Below are 15,098 nucleotides of genomic sequence, written 5' to 3' on the forward strand. Positions count from 1 at the left end.
TGATTAGTGATCTTGAGCTTCTTTTCATATGTCTATTGGCCATCTGTATTTCCTCTTTGGAGAAATATCTGTTCACGTCTTCTGCCCATTTTTTAATTGGAGTTTTTGTTTTCTTGTTGAGTTGTATGAGTTCTTTATATATTTTGAATGTTAACCGCTTATCAGATGTGTCATAAGTGAATATCTTCTCTTGGTTGTTTTTTTGTTTTGTTGATGGTTTCCTTTGCTGTACAAAAACATTTTAGTTTTTGATGTAGTCCTTTTTGTTTATTTTTTCTTTTGTTTCCCTTCACTGAAGAGATATATCTAAAAAGAAATTACTGTTAGCAATATCAGAGAGTTTAATGCCTATGTTTTCTTCTAAAAATTTTATGGTTTCGGGTCTTGCATTTAAGTCTAATCTGTTTTGAGTCTTTTCTTGTATATGGTGTGAAATTGTGCTCCAGTTTCTTTTTTTTTTTTTCTTTGCATGTATCTGTCCAATTTTCCCAGCACCATTTATTGAAGAGACTGTCTTTACCCCATTGTATATTCTTGCCTCTTTTGTCATATATTAAGTGAGTGTATGAGTGTGGATTTGTTTCTCGGCTCACTATTCTGTTCCATTGATCAATATATCTGTTCTTATGCCAGTACAATGCTGTCTTGATTATTGTTGCCTCTTAGTATAGTTTGATATCAAGTAGTATGATACCTCCAACTTTGTTCTTTCTCAAGAGAACTGTGGATATTTGGGGTCTTATATGGTTCCACATAAATTTTAGGATTATTTGTTCTAAGTCTCTGAAAAATACCATTGGTATTTTGATAGGGATTGCATTGAATCCATAGATTACTTTGGATAGTATGGCCATTTTAATTATGTTGATTCTTCCTACCCATGAGCATGGTATATGCTTCCATTTGTTTGTATCTTCTTCAATTTCTTTTATCAATGACTTATAATTTTCTGACAACAGGCCTTTTACCTCCTTGGTTAATTTGATTCTGAGATATTTTATAGTTTTCAATGTAATTGTAAATGGGATTGTTTACTTAATTTCTCTTTCTGAAAGTTCATCATTGGTGTAGAAAAATGCCATTGACTTAGGAATATTAATTTTGTATCCTGCTACTTTACGGAATTCATTGATCAGTTCTAACAGGTTTTTGGTGGAATCCTTAGGGTTCTCTATATATAGTATCACGTCATCAGCAAATAACGAGAGTTTTACTTCTTCCTTTCCAATTCGGATACTTTTTATTTCTCTTGTCTTAATGCTGTGGCTAAGACTTCCAGTACAGTGTTGAGGAGTGGTAAAAGTGGGCATCCTTGTCTTGTTCCTGATCTTAAGGAAATGCTTTCAGCCTTTCCCCATTGAGTATGATGTTGGCTGTAAGTTTGTCATATATGGCCTTTATTATGTTGAGGTTTGTTCCCTCTATTCCCACTTTGCTGAGAGTTTTTATCATAAGTGGATGCTGGATTTTGTCAAACACTTTTTTCACATCTATTGATACGATCATTTGGTTTTTATCTTTAGATTTGTTAATGTGGTGTATCACAGTAATTGATTTGCGAATATTGTACCAACCTTGCATCCCAGGAATAAATACAACTCATTCATGGTGTATGATATTTTTAATGTAATGCTGAATTTGGTTTGCTAATATTTTGTTGAGATTTTTGCATCAATGTTCATAAGTGGTATTGGCCTATAGTTTTCTTTTTTTGTAATGTCTTTGGTTTTGGTATCAAGGTAATAGTGGCTTCACAAAAGGAGTTAGGGAGCTTCCCTCTTCTTGAAATTTTTGGAATAGTTTGAAAAGAATAGGTGGTAATTCTTTGAATGTTTGGTAAAATTCACCTATGAAGCCATCTGGTCCAGGACTTTTGTTTTTTGGGAGGTTTTGATTATCGATTTGATTTCTTTGGAGGTAATCAGTCGGTTCAGATTTTCTGTTTCTTCTTGACTCAGTCTTGGGAGAGCGTACGTTTCTCCCAGATTGTCCAATTTGTTGGCGTATAATTACTCGTAGTATTTTCTTACTATCCTTTGTATTTCTGTGGAGTCTGTAGTTCTCCTTTTTCATTTCTGATTTTATTTATTTGTCCTCTTTTTTTCTTTGATGAGTCTGGTCAAGGATTTGTCAATTTTGTTTATCCTTTCAAAGAAACAGCTCTTGGTTTCATTAATCTTTTGTATTGTTTTTTCTAGACTCTATTTCGTTTATTTCCACTCTGATCTTTATTATCTCCTGTTCACGTTGGGCTTTGTTTGCTGTTCTTTTTTTCTATTTCTTTTAAGTGTAAGGTTAGATTGTTTGAGCTTTTTTTTTTATTTCTTGAGGTAGGCCTGCATTGCTGTGAATTTCTCTCTTAGGACTGCTATTGCTGTGTCCCATAGATTTTAAGTTGTTGTGTTTTCACTTTTGTCTTTAGGTATCTTTTGATTTCTTCCTTGGTCTCATTAATAACCCATTCATTGTTTAGTAGCATGTTATTTAGCCTCTATGTGTTTGTATATTTTCCAGTTTTTTTTCTTTTTCTTTTTTTCTTTTCTTCTTTTTTAGGTGAGGCAACCCTTGGTTGACCTCACGGATTGCAAGGACCTTGTCAGTTTACAATCCCTTATTTTTTATTTTTTACGCCTACAGTACCTGGTCTTCCTGGGTGGTCTCCCATCCAAGTACTAACCAGGCCCGACCCTGCTTAGCTCCAGAGATCAGATGGGATCGGACTTGTTCAGGGTGGCATGGCTATAGACTCCAGTTTTTTTTTCTTGTAGTTGATTTCTAGTTTTATACCATTGTGATCGGAGAAGATGGTTAATGTGATTTCAGTCTTCTTAAACTTATTGAGACTTGTTTTGTGTTCTAACGTAGTCTATTCTGGAAAATGTACCATGTGCACTTGTGAAGAATGTATATTTTGCTGCTTTGGGGTAAAAGGCTCTGAAAATACCTATTAAATCCATCTGGTCTAGTGTGTCTTTTAGGCCCATTGTTTCTTTGTTGATTCTTTGTCTGGAAGATCTGACCATTGATGTTGATAGGGTGTTAAAGTCTCCTACTATGAGTGTATTACTGTTGATCTCTCCTTTTATATCAGTCAATAATTGCTTTCTATATGTAGGTGCTCCTATGTTGGGTGCGTATATGTTTACTAGGGTTATGTCTTCTTGATTTATTGATCCCTTTATCATTATTTAATGCCCTTCTCTGTCTCTTATTATAGCCTTTGTTTTAAAGTCTATTTAAAGTATTGCTACCTCGCAGATATTTCCGTTTGCGTGAAATATCTTTTTCCACCCCTTTACTTTCGGTCTGTGAGTATCATTTGATGCGAAGTGGGTCTCTTGTAGACAGCATATGCATGGGTCTTGTTTTCTGATCAGCTACCCTATGTCTTTTGTTTGGAGCATTTAATACATTTACATTTAAAGTGATTACTGATAGTTACATAGTTACTGCCATTTTATTATTCATATTTTTTCTTTTTTTTCCCCTCTTTTTGCAAAAGTCTCTTTAACATTTCTTGTAATACTGGTTTGTTGGTGATGAATTCCTTAAGTTTTTCCCTGTCTGGGAAGCACTTATCTCGCCTTCCATTTTAATCGAAAACCTTGCTGAATAGAGTATTTGTGGTTGTAGATTCTTGTTTTTCATAACTTTGAATATTTCTTGCCAGTCCCTTTTGGCATGCAAAGTTTCCATTGAAAAATCAGCAGACTTTCTTACAGGAGTACCCTTGTAAGTAAATAGCTGCCTTTCTCTTGCTGTTTTTAAGATTCTCTCTTTGTCTTTGACTTTTGGCTTTTTAATTATGATGTGTCTTGGTGTGGGTCTGTTTGAATTCCTCTTGTTTGGGGCTCTTTATGCTTCCTGAACTTGTGTGTTTAATTCCTTTGCCGGGTTAGGGAAGTTTTCTAAGTAAAATTTTGATTCACAAAACTGGCGACTAGTTTTCTTCTGTGTTGAAACTTAAATTGTAGTTGAAATAATATTAAAAATTATTTAGGAAAACTCCACAAATTAAAGTAAAAAACCCACAAATTAAAATAGGACTTAAATTTTATTTTACAACTTTAACTTACATCGTTCACTAGAAATTTCACAAATTTTTGTTAGAAGCACCAAGACAAATGAGAGAAACATTAGTTAATGGAAAAAGCTATTTCCAGCTCATACCTGCTATTTTTTGTCTCCCATCAGAAATGGTGATATTAAAATATATTTGTAATTATAAAGGTTTCTTAGTTTCACCAGTAGAGTTTATTGTGTGAAATAAATTTACATATTTTATCTTTTTAGACTTGACCATATTCTTCTATTTTTCACTTTGTTGGAGCTGATCATTATTAAAACTTGTCATCTGATTCTTTTGAAAATAGTTCTATGGTTTTTATAAAAACAAGTCTTGCTCCTTGGAAAAGAGTTAAAGTACCAAAAACTACAAAGAAAATCTATGAAAAATATTACGTAAAATCTTAGGGGTGAATCTGTTAATATATTTTCAGCATATTCTAAGGCATGTGTATGTGTATGTACCATGTACATGTTATAGATTTTTTGCAAGTGAAATATGTGGTTTCGTAAACTATTTTTCTCTAATTTTTTTGATGTCTTGTAAATAAACATTTTAATTATTTTAATCTAGTTTTAGTCTTCGAGTATGTAGTTCATTTACATTTTTACTGATAATAGTTGGGTTTGTCACTGCCATCCACTTTGACTTCTCTTTGAGTCATCTGTTTTGTATTCCTTTTTATCCTTCATGTTTTTCTTTTACGATAATCAAAATTATTTTTATTGTTTTTTCCACTATTAACTTGTTAGTTATATATTATTTCACTCTACCTAGTGGTTATTCCAGAGATTACAAGAAGAATACTTATTAGTATTATACAATTTACTACTTTTACCATTCCCCCAATAATGCCAGGTTCTTATACTTTAACTTCTCCTTTTTTTTTTTTTTTTTTTGCATTGTTATTCTCCGTTTTATTGATATGTATTGTAAACTAGAAGAAATTATTATTATGGTTTTGGACAATCAATTTTTGTTTATATTTACCCTTTCAGACCTCTTTCTCCATTTTCTGTCTGAGATAATTTTAATTCTTAATAGCTTCCTTTAGTGTGTATTTTAATACTGGCTTACCTACTGACAGTGAATTTTTACATTTTTTGTTTGGAAATATCCGTTTCACCTTTTTTGAATAACATTTTCACTGGATATAGAAATCTAAGTAGATAGTCATTATCTGTCTACATTTTAAAAATGTTTCATTGTCTTCTGGCTTTCTGTTGAAGTCAGCTACCAGTCTTGTTGAAGGTAATGTATCAGCTTATAGTCTTGTTGAGAATAATGTCTTATTTTCCTTTGGCTACTTTTAAGACTTTCTCTTTTGTCTTAAGTTTTTTTGGTTTATATTTATGGCATTTTGATGTGTTGGGATAAGGTTTTCTTGTAAGTGTCTTGCTTTATAGTCATAGTGCTTTTTGAGTCTATAGCTCAATTGCTTTTAGTTTCGGAAAGTTCTCTCTCATTATCTTTTCAATTATTGCTTCTATCCTCTTTCCTCCTTTTTGGATTCTTTTTTAAAAATTAATTCATTTAATTTATTTTTATTAAATTTGAGGTGACATTGGTTAATAAAATTATATAGATTTCAGGTGTACAATTCAATAATACATCATCTGTATATTGCATTGTGTGTTTACCATCCAAAGTCAGGTATATCACCTTCTATCACTATACATTTGACCCCCTTTACCCTTTTCTACCTTCTCATTCCCCTGTTTCCCTCTGGTAAGCACTAAACTGTTGTTCGTTTCTGTGAGTTTTTGTTTTTTTGTCTTCCTTTTTTTATACCCCACATATGAGTGAAATCATATAGTTCTTAGCTTTTTCTCTGACTTATTTCGCTTAGCATGATAATCTCAAGATCTATTCATGTTGTTGCAAATGGCAGCATTTCATCTTTTCTTACGGCTGAATAATAGTCATTGTATATATGTCCAGTCATCTATTGAAGGATAATTCAGTTGTTTCCATGTCTTGGCCATCATGAATAATGCTGCAGTGAACATTGGGGTGCATATATCTTTATGGATAAATGTTTTCAAATTTGTGGAGTAGATACCCAGAAAAAGTGTTGCTGGGTCATATTGTAGTTCTAGTCTTAATTTTTGAGGACCCTCTATACTGTTTTCCACAGTGGCTGTACCAGTTTACATTTCCATGAGCAGTGTATGAGGGTTCCCTTTTTCCCTATAACCTGTCCAACACTTCTTGTTAGTTGTCTTGTTAATAGCCATTCTTACAAGTGTGAGGTGGTATCTCATTGTCGTTTTGATTTGCATTTCCCTAATAGCTAGTGAAGTTGAGCATTTTCTCATGTGTGTTGGCCATTTGTACGTCTTCTTGGGAGAAGTGTCTCTCTAGGTCCTCTGCCCATTTTCTACTTGTATTGTTTGTTCTTTTGTTTAGTTGTGTGAGTTCTTTATATATTTTGGATATTAGCCCCTAATCGGAGGCGTGATTGCTTCTTTGTTTTGTTGATGGTTTCTTTTACTGTGCAGAAGCTTTTTAGTTTGATACAGTCCCATTCATATATTTTTGCTTTTACTTCCCTTGCCTTTGAAGTCAAATGTAAAATTCTAAGACCAAGGTCCATGGGTTTAGTACCTATGTTTTCTTCCATGCAGTTTATTGTTTCAAGCCTTATATTTAGGTCTTTGAGTTAATTTTTGTGTATGGTGACAGATGGCAGTATAGTTTCATTCTTTTGTATGTGGCTTTCCAATTTTTCCAGTACTGTTTATTGAAGAGGCTTTCTTATCTTCATTAGACGCTTTTGGCTCCTTTGTCAAAAATTATTTGCCCATATATATGTGGGTTTATTTCCAGGCTCCTAGTTCTCTTCCATTGGTCTGTGTGTCTATTTTTTCTGCCAGTTCCATGCTGTTTTGATTATTGTTGTTTTGTAGTATAATTTAAAGTCAGGGAGTCCGATACATATTTCCTTTTTTTTAAAACTTATTTTGGGTTTTGTTTTCCTTTTCTATTTTGTTAAGGTAGAAGCTGAGGTAATTTGTGAAACCCTCCCCCGCATAGGGTATGCTATTAACTTCCTTCTAAGTCCTGCTTAGAAATTTTATATATATATATATGTATGTATGTATGTATGTAAATGTCTATATATATAGTTTATATATATATATCTATATATATATGTCTATATATATATAGTTTTTTTTTTTTAATTGAGTTCAAAATACTTTCCTATTTTTTGATGTCTTATTTGGTCTGTAGATTATTTAGAAGTGTGTTATTTAGGTTCCAAATATTTGAAGATTTCCCAGAGATCTTTCTGTTATTTTTAAATTTATCCTGTTGTAGTGAAAGAAGAACATACTTTATATGACTTGGAGCCTTTTGAATTTATTGATACTTGCTTTTATGGCCAGAATATGGTCTGTCTTGGCAAATGTTCTGTATACTCTTGAAAAGATTGTATTCTGTCGTTGGGTGGAGTGTTCTATAAATGTCAATTAGGTCAAGTTAGTTGATTGTTTTGTTTATGTTTTGTCGTTTTTGATTGAATGCCAGACGTTGTGAATTAAAAAGCAAAATAAAGCAATCATTGCCAAGTATATTCTGCCAGAGGGGGTTCATCTTTTCTCTTAGAGAGATAGAATAGGGAGCCAATCACCTTAATTTACGTGGAGGATAGGTTGCTGTTTTAGTAGTTTGGTGGTGCTCTTCCTCTTGCTTGCCTTATTTGTAGGGTGTGGTTTTCCAGGACTTTGAATTCAAAGCTTGATAGTCTTTGTTCCCTTTGCAGTGCCAAAGGTGGGTAATTAACTTTGCTTTACAAAGTTTTTCAATTAATTATTTAGCCTCTTACCCTGCACAGTTTTAAAATGAAACAAATATCTTGTGAGAGATACTAGCCTTGAGCTTGAGGTCCCTGCAGCCTCCCAGTTTTGTTTCTTCTGCCCTGTGTAAACAACAGAAGCTCTCCCGGCTTCTCAGTTTATAGCAGTGATATTCTGCACAGGGCAAGTCTCAGTTTTCAGCCTCCAGTAAATCTGGAAATACCCCCAGGGAAAAGACAACTGCAGATCATCTAAACACCTTTAAAATAGATTTCTTCTTCTCTGGAGTTTTAGACTTTATTGTTCCCCATGCTTCCACATCTCTCTGCTGCCTTTAAAAATATAATTTTGTAATTTATTTAGCGTTTCTACTTGTTCTCAGTAAGAGTATTAGTCTGCTGCTGTAACTATTCCGTTCTTGTTGGTTATGGACAACTCCCTATTATTTTTAAAAGCTGTACAGAATACTCAATTTTCGTGAGCTGTTTTGTGTTAAGTATTTTTCTCTTAGGTTTTAGGTAGTTGGAATTTAGTTTTTGACCTAGTATACTTTTTAAAAATTAGATTTATTGAGGTTTAATATATATTTTAAGATTCACCAATATAAGCGTACAGACTAAGTTTTGACAAATGTATATGTTTTTATAAACACTACCACAACCACTAATCTATTAATTTTTCTATTAATACAGTCTTGCCTTTTCTGCAACATAATGTAAATGGGATCATAGTATAAATGAGAGCAGTGTATGGTCTCCCTGGGGTCTGGCTTCCACTTAGCGTAATGTCTTTGATTCATCTATGTCAATGGTGTGTTTCTATTGCTGAATAGTATTCCATTGTATGGAATATAGTATAATTTGTTTATAACTGTCAGTTGGTGGACATTTGGATTGCTTCTTGGTTTTGCCTGTTACAAACAAAACTGCTAAACGTTTGTGGACATGAATTTTCATTTTGCTTGGGCAAACACCTAAGAATGGATCTTCCGGATTGTGTAGTATTTGTGTGGTTAACTACATAAGGATGACAAATCGTTGTCTAAAGTGGCTGTGTCATTTATGTTCCCTTTAACAATGTATGAGTTTTAGTTGCTCCACATTCCTGCCAACCCTTGGTATTATCATTGTTTTTGAGTTCCATTTTAGTGGGTGTGTTATGATGTATCTCATTGTGATTTTAATTTGCATTTCCCTAATGACTAATGATATTGAGCATATTTTCATGTGTTTATTTATATATTTTATTTTGTGAAGTGTATGCTTAAATATTTGCCCAGTAAAGAAATTGGGGTTTTGCTGTTTTGAGCTACAAGGTTTTTTTTTTTTTTTTGCTTTAATATAATATCTGATATGAGGCCTTTATCAGATATTAGAGTTGTGAAAGTTATCTCCCAATCCGTGGCTTCCCTTTTTATTTTCTTAATGGTGCCTTGGAAGAGAGAAGCTTTTAATTTTGATGAAATCTAATTTATCAATTCTTTTATGCTTCATATTTTTTGTCCTAGAAAATATTTGCCCATCTCAAAGATTTTCTCTTTTGTTTTATTATAGAAGTTTTATAGTTTTGGCATTTATGTTTAAGTCTATGATTCATTGACAATTAATTTTTATACATGGTGTGAAGAAAAGGTTGCAGTTGTTTAAAAAAATTTTTTTTCCCCAATAGATATACAGTTATTCCAGCACCATTTGTTGAGAAAACAAATTTAATTATGAACTCTCTATGTAATGAACTACTGTATGTCTATCCTTACATCCGTACCTTAATGACTTAATCACTGTAGCTTTAAATCTGACAGTGGAAGTTCTCCAACTTTGTGCTTATTTTTCAAAATTGTTTTGGCTCTTTTAGGTCTCCTTTATTTCATATGGCTTTTAAAATTAACTTGTCATTTTATATAGAAATAGCTATTGAGATTTTGATTGATTGTATTGAATCTATAGATCATTTTAAGGAGAATTGACATCTTAACAATATTGAGTCTCTGTGTTCATTTAAGCTTTTAATTTCTCTCAGTTTTTGAATATACTTTTAGTAGTAAACTTCGTCGTGTTCATTCAGCAAGTATTGAGCATCTGCTGTGTGCCAGACGCTGTTCTAATTGCTAGTGTTTTATACCAGTGAACAAAGTAGGCAAAAAGCCCTGCCTTTGGGGAGTTTACAGTTCAACTGGGGAAACCAGATGAGCAGCTAATAAGTTAAAAATATGTTAGTGCTAGTCATGAGTATTATGGAGAAAAATCAGTGTAGGGGGTTGGAGTATATGAGTATGGGGGCAGGGAGGGTGGCGTTTACAGTTTTAAATTGAGTGGACAGAGAAGTCTTAATTGAGAAGTTGATTTGAGCAGACCTTAGTTTGCTATATATTCTAATAATGAAACAACTAACAATTTCAGAAGGAAAAGGAGAAATAAGGTGGGAGCTTGAATACATGTGCTAAGTATGCTGCTTGCCATCTCGGTAATAACTAGGGGTCAATAGCATATAAAATCAACAAGTATTGTAATAGAAGTATACCTAACAGCAGAAAAGTACACAGTAGAAAAGATTGTTTTTGGTTGAAATCTAATGATGAGAAAGGGAGGAGGAAAAACAAGCATATCTTAACATAGCTTATAGTAGAGAACTAATAGGTAATATGTGAAGAAATGGAAGACTAAGTTCATTCATTATATATGCATGTGATTACAAAGGTATCCACTAGTATAAAAATAAAAACCTTATTAAAATAACAGAACTATACATAAAATATAAAGAGACAGAATTAAATGAGACAAAAATGGGTTCTTTATGACTGTAAAGGTTATAATTTACAATGTAGAAATACCAAATATTTTTATAAAATAATAGAGCATTAATATTCAAAAGGCAAAAAAGATACTGGAGACTTACTCAGAAAAATCATATTGATGGAACAGTGTAATGGATCTCTCGCAGATCATCGCGTATCAAAAGAACAAAAAATTGAGGCTATAGAACAGCTAAATATCTCAGTAAGCAAAATTTGATGGATAAACTGAATTCTGCTTTGAAAATAGAGACATACCTTCTTTCCAAGCACTTACAGAACATATGCAAAAATTGATTGTAATACTGGATCATAAAGAAGAAAACTTCAGTACATTCTTAAAGGTAGTAATAATTTAGGGCTGCCCATCCAGTATGGTAGCCACTACCCACATCTAGCTATTAAAGTTGAACAAAATTTAAAATTCAGTTTCTCAGTTTTACTAGCCACATATCAAGTGCTCAATAAGATTGATTGCCATTTGAATGAGGAGAGAAGAGAGCAGATTGGAAACAATATAAGTGAACTAAAACCTTTTTCCTAGCTAGGAGTCAGTAGGTAATTTGAGATTAATCGAGAAAGACGTGTTATCTAAAATTATAAAGATAAATATTAAAAATTACAAACAAATAGGTAAAGTGATTGCTTCTAGGTAGTAGGACTGCAGGTAAGGACAGTCATGCTGCCTTTCCATTATAAACCTTTCACACTTTTTTTTTTTTAAAGCTGTGTGCATTTATTACCTCAATAATATGTAAGTTTTAAGAAACTAATTGGATATGCAGACAAAATAAAAGCTGCCTAGAAACTCATTGCACAATAGTTTCTTATATAATAAATGATAAGTGTAACATCATTGCATAAAGTAAAAAAACGCAAATACTAAGTTCACTTTAGATTTATTTAATTACAATTAATTTATATTGAAAGTATTAAAAATAATTTTTTTCAGGCACCAGGAGCCAAGTCTTCTCTTCTACTTATAAATGAGGATAGCAAGCAGTTCTCTGTGATGTTGGGTATATACTCCTTACCTTTAATTGACAAAAATATTTAATTTGATTTTAGTAGTCAATAAAAGGTTCATATAAAATATTGAGAGCACCTTAAGATTTTAATCTAAAAATCTTTCAAACAACAAAAGGGCTCTTAAATGGGTCAGGAAATAAAAATCAAAACCTGTACTTACATCCCCTAAGAACTTAATGATATATTTTAAAGGCAATTTCTCTTGGAATTTCTAGGGGATATTTTAAATGTAAATAAAGAATAACATCTTTAACAAGGACATATGACAAATGTATGAAATTCTACTGTTTATATAATGAAAGTACTGGTTATTTAAGATGTCACTTTATACTGCATTATTTACAACCTGTTGCTTGTAGTTGTTACCTATTTTCAGAAATAGTATTACATCTTATTACAGAGTCACTATGAGAGAGGAAGTGTAGATAAGGGTTAGGGCAAAAGAGAAAAAAGTTTAGGCCTGTAATCTGAGACTATTACTTGAAAGCATATAAACAGACTAGTACACAAAATGTCATTTGTTGAAAGAATTTTCCCATTTCCCGAATAGATGAGCCAAGCCATTTTTTACGGCTTGACACTTTGAAGCTGTCAGCATATTATAGTCTAATGATTCAAGTAAGCTTTACTCATGAATAAGAAAATTAAACACATAGGGATTAAATCTAAACAGAGGAGTAGCATTACACAGCAGTCCTCAAAAAGACCAAAAATAAATCTCTAATTGAGTGGAAGATTCAGGGAATATAGTGTTACTAATTTGTTTATGATCTATAAGTTTTGGTCTTCAAATGCTTTTCTTAACATTTAATATATAAGTATTTTAGAAATATATTAGTATATTTTTCTGCCTTGGAATGTAATTTAAATCTTTTTAATGACTAAAGATCTTTATAATTATTCTTAAATCAATTACAGGGTGCCTGCTGAAGGTGTAAGAGATTGGTTACATATTTACTGACTTTAAGATATATTTTATTTTTATTTTATTTTTTAAAATTTATTTATTTATTTTTTTAGGCACAGCAACCCTTGGTTGACCTCACAGATTGCAAGGACCTTGTCAGCTCACAATCCCTTATTTTTATTTATTTATTTATTTTTAGTTTTTATGCCTACAACACCTGGTCTTCCTAAGTGGTCTCCCATCCAAGTACAAACCAGGCCTGACCCTGCTTAGCTTCCGAGATCAGACAGGATTGAGATTGTTCAGGGTAGCATGGCTGTAGACTAAGATATATTCTAAAACTTTGCTTTTCTACAAATCCTTTTCTTGTTTGTCTAGGTCCTAAAACATGCACATTTAAAAAAATTCAGTAGTAGTGAAATGTTCTTTAAATTTTTTTGCCACTTAACCTAGATTGCACTACATTACAATTACTAGCACTAAAATAATTACTTTAGTAATTATGGTTTTTAATATGCAGCAAGGGTAATGAAATACCATTGGAATAATACGCAACCTGAAACAAGTTCTTATTTTATCTCAACTGTCAAATCATAAGCCTATAGATATGATTAGAAGAGGGCATCTTGTTGTCCTTAGGACTCCTTCTTCCCTTTGCTACCTTTTGTTGAAAGCCCTGATTTGGATTTCCTAAAGATATTACTAGCGAGTACTTTTTGTAGATATTATGAAAATAAAAATGAAAATACTTTCCTAACATAAGTCATAAGTTTCTAATGGTAGAGTCTGTTCTGTTCAGTAATGTAATCCTAGTACCCAAAATAGTGCCTGGACATAGTATAGACTTAATAATTAGTTTTTGAACATAACTAAATGCAGAAGCTATTGATTATCCATATTTATATTCATGCATATATTTAAATACTTGATTCATATATTTAGTAATTATTTTAACATTATTGCATATAATGATAGTCTGAGAATTTATCTTCCCATCTATCTAAAAGAACATTTAGTTGTATATAATCCAGTTGGACTCTAAGCTTTTTAAGGAGTTTAAGACTAACTTTCATACCACTGGAGTACTAAACCATAAATGGGAGTAATATATCACATCATAACCTAGTTGCCCAAATGTAAATACTCTTAATTTGTGCCAATTGAGAATTCTCACTTATACTACTAATTAACCACTTAAGAAAATGCTTTGACAACTTTAGTTGGTGAAACACATTTTATTTAAGCAATAAATTTAAATTGTATGTTTAAAACTTAATTTTTTAGGTCTCTAAAATTCTTAATTATTAAAGATTAGCAGTTGACATAGTATTATCATCAGAGTATATAAGATTTCATCATTGAAGAAAAAAATATTTCATCATTGGAAAAAAATGGCAACATAGGAATTTCTAATGCTTGTCTTCTGCCAAAAAAAGTTTACTCCTGCAAACCCAGTTCCATCTTACCATAGTGCATGCCAGCTCCAGTGTCCCCAGGCAACTCCTGCAGCTCTAGGCATCTTCCTCAACTCCAGGCTGCCAGAGTATCCCTGTAAACTGAGGCATCTTAGCACTATCTGGCTCCTGTGGCCCCAGGCTCTTGATGGGCTTCTGTGAACCCAGGCTCCTGGCCCACCCTGGTGCTAGCCAACTCCTTTGGGACCAGGCTCCCAGCAGGCTCCTACAGATCTAACCTCCTGGCTCACTTCAGTGCATGCTGGATTCCGTGGCTCCAGGTGGCTCCCACAACACCAAGCTACTGGCACATCTGAGCACCAACTGGCTCCAGTGACCCTGGACAGCTCCTGTAGCCCCACAGCTCACAATCAGTGCCTGTGAACCCAGACTCCTTGCTGGGCCCAGTGCCAGGCTGACTACTGTGGCTCCAGGTCCTTGACCTGCCCTGTCTTCAGGCTAGCCCCTGTGGATCTAAACTCTAGACCAGCTCCTCTGGACCTAGGCTCCTGGCTCACCCCAGCACCAAGCCAACCACCATGGATCCAGGCTCCCAGCCTCCTTTGGTGCAAGACCAGCCACCAAGGCCCCAGATTATAGGCTAACTCCCGTGGCCAGTGTTGTCAGGCTTACCCTAGCTCCAGGCTAGCTCCAATGAAACCAAACTCCTGCCTCATCCTAGTACTGGACCAGCTCCCATGGACTCAGATGCTGGGCCCACCCCATTGGTACTCAGTGCCTGGTTGGTCTCTGTGGACCCAGGATTCATGTCTAGCCATGCAGAACCAGGTCTGAGGCCCATTACCACAGATTCAAGCCCTAGGCCTAAACCAATGAACTCAGTCTCTAGGATGATCCACGATTATGCAAGCAGCAGGTCTATCCACATGCTGACCCAGACACCATGCCAGCCTGCCCAGAGGCTCCAGCAGCATACTTGTCTACAGATACCACTTGATGACCCACTCAGAGTCTCTGAATGACCTGACTGGTAAAGGACTTTGTCTATTGAAGCAGGTTGTAAAGGCTGGAAGAGGTGCTTACTTCCTCA

The 15,098-nt window shown here is 33.7% G+C and overlaps 1 protein-coding gene and 2 pseudogenes across 1 annotated transcript in view; 1 reads left to right on the plus strand and 2 right to left on the minus strand.

Annotated features, from left to right (window-relative positions):
- CLOCK (clock circadian regulator) overlaps positions 1 to 15,098 on the plus strand; it is a 109,030-nt gene that overhangs the window by 7,393 nt on the left and 86,539 nt on the right. The window lies entirely within an intron of this gene.
- Positions 2,629 to 2,747, minus strand: LOC111741384 (annotated as a pseudogene).
- LOC111741392 lies at positions 12,799 to 12,917 on the minus strand (annotated as a pseudogene).

Source organism: Pteropus vampyrus, unplaced genomic scaffold (genome assembly GCF_000151845.1).
Source record: "Pteropus vampyrus isolate Shadow unplaced genomic scaffold, Pvam_2.0 Scaffold77, whole genome shotgun sequence".
Classification (NCBI taxonomy): Eukaryota; Metazoa; Chordata; class Mammalia; order Chiroptera; family Pteropodidae; genus Pteropus; species Pteropus vampyrus.